This window comes from Triticum dicoccoides, chromosome 7B, assembly GCF_002162155.2.
Source record: "Triticum dicoccoides isolate Atlit2015 ecotype Zavitan chromosome 7B, WEW_v2.0, whole genome shotgun sequence".
In the NCBI taxonomy this organism is placed as follows: Eukaryota; Viridiplantae; Streptophyta; class Magnoliopsida; order Poales; family Poaceae; genus Triticum; species Triticum dicoccoides.
In genome coordinates this window covers 36,606,975-36,612,222 of record NC_041393.1, presented here as the reverse complement: position 1 = coordinate 36,612,222, position 5,248 = coordinate 36,606,975, and the positions used below count along the sequence as shown (strand labels likewise).

The 5,248-nt window shown below is 43.9% G+C and overlaps 1 non-coding gene across 1 annotated transcript; it reads left to right on the top strand.

Moving 5' to 3' along the window:
* Positions 1-2,796: 2,796 nt before the first annotated feature.
* On the top strand, positions 2,797-2,869 carry TRNAA-AGC. Its single transcript has one exon. It is a non-coding gene; the product is annotated as a tRNA-Ala (tRNA).
* Positions 2,870-5,248: the final 2,379 nt, after the last annotated feature.

The following is a 5,248-nucleotide window of genomic DNA, read 5'->3' as shown; positions in this document are numbered from 1 at the left end:
AAGGCACTTCTGAAGTGGGGCTTCTCAGGTACATGGGTGAGCCGGATCATGGAATGTGTTAAATCAGTGAAGTATTCAGTCAAGTTTAATGGGAAGTTGTTGGCCCAGTTTACACCGACAAGGGGACTTCGACAAGGTGATCCTTTATCACCTTTCTTATTTCTTTTTGTGGCTGATGCTTTGTCCGCCTTGTTACATAAAGCAATACGAGATGATGGCTTAGAAGCATTAAAAATTTGTAGAAGAGCTCCGGAAATTTCTCATCTTCTGTTTGCGGATGATACATTGCTCTTCTTTCGTGCGAGTTCTGAACAAGTGACATTTGTCAAGGGGGTGTTGAACACATATGTGGAGGCTACGGGACAACTCATTAACCCGGCGAAGTGTTCCATCTTGTTTGCAGACAATTGCCCAGTGACGACCTCAAATGAAGTTAAAAATATATTGGGAGATGCTCAGGAAGTATTTGAACCAAAATACCTGGGTCTTCCGGTCCCAGAGGGGAGAATGAACAAAGGTAAATTAGAACCACTTCAAGCCAAGTTGAGCAAGAGGCTAGTGGATTGGAGCGAGAGGTATATGTCCATGGCAAGTAAAGAAGTTCTTATTAAGGCGGTTGCACAAGCAATACCTACATATGTTATGAGTGTTTTTAAATTGCCTATGTCCGTTTGTGATGACTTGACCCGCATGATAAGGCAATACTAGTGGGGTGTGGAGAATGGGAAGAGGAAAATGGCATGGCTTGCTTGGGATAAAATGATACTACCCAAAGCTATGGGTGGAATGGGATTCAGGGACATGAGAGCTTTTAACCAAGCTCTCCTAGCCAAGCAGGCATGGAGATTAATTGAACACCCCGAAAGTTTAGTCGCGAGACCGTTGTGTGCCAAATATTACCCTTCAGGCAGCTTGGTGGACACTGTGTTTACCTGCAATGCTTCTGCTGTCTGGAGAGGTATAGAACATGGGCGGGAGCTGGTGAAAAATGGCATGATCTGGAGAGTGGGTAACGGCAATAGTATCAGAACTTGGCGAGATTCATGGATCCCAAGAGGGCCTGTGCTAAAACCAATTACCCCAAAAAGAAGATGTCGACTGAACAGAGTTTCTGAGTTTCTTGATCATAGAGGTAATTGGAATATTGATCTTCTAAATGAACATTTTTGGCCGGTAGACGTGCAAGTGATCCAGAGCATTCGAACATCACCGAGCCAGGATGATGATTTTCTTGCATGGTTTCCGAGCAAGTTCGGGCAATTCTCAGTCAAATCGGCCTACCATTGGGCGATGCAGGAGCACATACGACGTCACAACCCAGGTGCTAGCAGCTCAAGACCCGAGGGGGGTCGCGCCTGTTGGAACTGGGTGTGGAAGGCCCGAGTACCACATAAAATGCGAACATTTGCATGGAAGGTCTCGGTTGGCGTGTTAGCTACTGCAGCATGCAAAGTAAAGCATCACATTAGTGAATCTGAAGTTTGTCGGCTGTGCGGAGATTCAAAGGATGACTCATTTCATGCATTAGTAACATGTCCAAGCTCTGTCGCGATATGGAATACAATGAGGCAGGTTTGGCCACTCCCGACTAATGATGAGTTAATCTACACGGGGCCGGAATGGTTAATGTCACTGCTTGCGGATAGGACAGAGAAGATACGCGCAATGATTATCATGTAGCTTTGGCGTATATGGTCTGTACGAAATGACCAGTTGCACCATAAAGCCATTCCACCGCTTGACATCACAAAAGACTTTTTATGCAGCTATTTATCTTCTTTCAATCAGGCCCAGAAGCACAGCATTGAGGATATCATTAAAGGAAAAATGACCGTGGATAAACAGGAGGCCATCCGGGCTCCTATTAGTGCTAAACGCGCACCCTGGCCAAAACCTTCCCTGGGATGGGTCGCACTATCTACGGATGGATCATTTGTGAAGGAGACAGGACTAGCTGGGTCCGGCATGGTGCTTAGGTATTCCGAGGGGGAGGTTATCTTCTCGGCTTATCGGTACCTGTTCAACTGCAAAGATGCCCTTGAAGCGGAGATTAGCGCTATTCTTGAAGGATTGTCAATGAGTATACAGCGGTCAGAATTGCCAATTGTGATTCAATCCGATAACGCGACCGTTGTTGCTGCATTGACTGATGACTCGTTGGACCGTTCTGAATACAGTCATCTCATGTTGGAGATCAAGAAAACTCTGGACTCGCGTGGGTTTATTCCGTTGAAAATTGAGCGTCATCAAAATAGAGTTGCTCATAGTTTAGCTAGTATAGGAAGATCCGGTGGTAGCACCGCTTGTTGGTTGCGCCGTGTGCCAGACATCGTTACTCATGATGTTCTAGCAGACTGTAATTCTGTTTCTGAGGAATAAAACCCACATTATCCCGAAAAAAAAAATATGTCCTCCATAATACTGAAGCCCACAATGGCCGGCATCAGCCGACTAGCCTGGAGTGGACATGCATGTTCCAAGCGAGTCAGAGTCACCGGCTTAGTTACTCCAGCGGCCATGCGACGCACATCGTTTCCCTCATTCATGGTGTTCACCGTCATGACCACATGGTAAACTCATTCTCATGTCTCCTTCGCTGGTAAGCGCTAGCTCCTGCTTCATCTTGCCCGTTTTGTGCCGAAAACTTTGTTCCCGCTTAGACGGGGTGATAATTTTGGTTCGTGTTTTGTGATCTTTAAACACACAGGAAAAACGATCACTTTGGTTCCTGCTTTGTTCTACCGTGTTTTGTGTTTAAAGATCAAGTAAGGGCGCGGAAAACAATTGCACATCGATGGGGATGTAGCTCAGATGGTAGAGCGCTCGCTTAGCATGCGAGAGGTATGGGGATCGATACCCCACTTCTCCATTTTAATATTTTCATTTTTTTCTTCCGGAGAGCCAGAGGAGAGACTCTGGCTATATGGCAAACCGGCGCACATCCCTTCTCCTGCGCTCGGCCGGCCCATTCCACTTTTTTTTTCTGTTTAAATACACAAAAATGTTGCGCGGGAGAGACTCAAACTCGCGACCTGTTGCTTATTTGTCACTCGCACTAAAATTACCAACAGGACACCCCCTTAGAAATAAAATTACCAACAGGACAACCCCACACGTTATGATAATGTTTATTCTCCTTTGCATTTATACTTTCTCCAGCCGGGTTTGTTTTCTTTTTTCGTTGTGGATTTTTCTAGAATGATTTTTTGTTTTTGTTTTTTGTATTTCTATTCTTTCATCTTTTTTTTTTCCAAAAATGCACAAACTTTTTTAAATGGGAAATGCTGCTCATCAGCCGGCTGATATTCACGCCCGCGTCCGCCTCCTCCATTGTGCGCCACGCGTTCTCTGTGGCCCCACCACCGCGTCTTTTGCAACCGCGCCGTACCTTATTCCCATCTTCCAGTCCTTTCGTCCCCAATCAGCACCGCAAGAGACACTCGCCACGCACCAGTGCTCGCCGCCGGCCTGCTCCGCCAGCCGTCGTTCGCCGGCGAGGCCGGCCTTCCCCGCCTCACTTGTTGTGGCTGAGGAGCCGGCCGCTCTGCCGCTCCCCTGCATCTAGATCGGGCGAGCCACCGCCCGGCCCGGCCGTCGTTCCAGCGGCGCGTGGCGCAGCGCACGGCCTCTTCGTCGCCGCCGTCGGTGTCGAGGAGCCCTCCCTGGTGGATCAGTCCCAGCCTTGCGCGTCATGTTTCCGAAACAAATACCTTGTTGCAGTGGTCAACGGTGTTTCTGAAACAGAGCTCTTGCTGCAAAGAAGGATTATACGCAGAGATGCTTCGCAACGTCACCAATGTTTCTGAAACACATCTATTGTTGCAATAATCACCGATGCGTTTCTGAAACAAAGCTCTTATTGCAATAGTCTATTGTTTCTGAAACAAGACTCTTGTTGCAAAAAGGGTCCTAAGCTGAGCAACCTAGATTGGACGGCTCGCGAGGTGGCGGATCTTTTAAAAAGATCCACCGGCCGATGCGTAGCACACCCCTTTTAAAATTCGATGAACTTTTTTTCAGAATGATAAATTTTTTTCAAATTTTTATGCACTTCTAAAATTTGATGATTTATTTTCAAAATGATGAAAATATTTAATTTTTGATGTTGTTTTCAAATTTGATCAACTTTTTCCAAACTCATTGAACTATTTTCCAAGTAAACGAACTTTTTTTCAAATCCAGTGAACCTTTTTCCAAATCCGATGAACCTTTTTCAAAATTGTTGAACTTTTTCCCATTTTGGTGAACTTTTTTAAAAATGGATGAACTTCCTTCAAAATTAATATTTTTTGTCAAAATCAAAACTTTTTTGAAATCAATGATGTTTTTTTCAAAATCAAAAAACCTTTTATCAAAATTGATGAACCATTTTCAAATATGTGAACTTGTTTCAAAATATTTTGTATTTTCAATCTTTTTTTCTTCGGGTAACCAGAGGAGAAACACTGGCTATATGGCAAACCGGCGCAAATCCCTTCCCCATGCGCTCGGCCGACCCATTCCACTTTTTTCTGTTTAAATACACAAAAATGTTGCGCGGGAGAGACTCAAACTCGCGACCTGCAGCTTATTTGTCACTCGCACTAAGGTTACATTCAATGCATTGATGCTTACATGAGATGCTAAGCACATTAAAACCTTTAGCAACTAAAGTCCCCAATGCATATGTGCTTAATTTGTTGGTGCTAAGCATCCTTCGTTTAATGGTTTTGCAACTAAAGTTCTTCATGCATTGGTGAGATTCTTCTCTTTAAGTGTTTTGCCTAAATTCTCGCGCTTGACATTGTTTCTTCCTGGGGTCACCACACTCATCTCTCTCCTCTTAATTACCTTGCCACATCAGACTTTTTGCCTACATGTCAGCCTAAGCACTTGTACAAGATGGAGCATTGGGAGGGGCCTAACCAACAGGACACCCCCTCATAAATAAAATTACCAACAGTTCAACCCCACAAGGTACTAAGCACATTAAAAACTTTCTCCAACCGGGTTTGTTTTCTTTTTTTGTTGTGGATTTTTTCTGGAATGATTTTTTATTTTTATTTTTTATATGTCTATTACTTCATCTTTTTTTAAATGCACAAACTTTTTAAAATTTGATGAACTTTTTTGCAAAATGACAAAAAGTTCAAATTTTGATGCACTTCTAAAATTCGATGATTTTTTTTTCAAAATGCTGGAAATATTCAAACTTTGATGTAGTTTTCAAATTTGATGAACTCTTTTCCAAATCCGATGACCCTTTTTC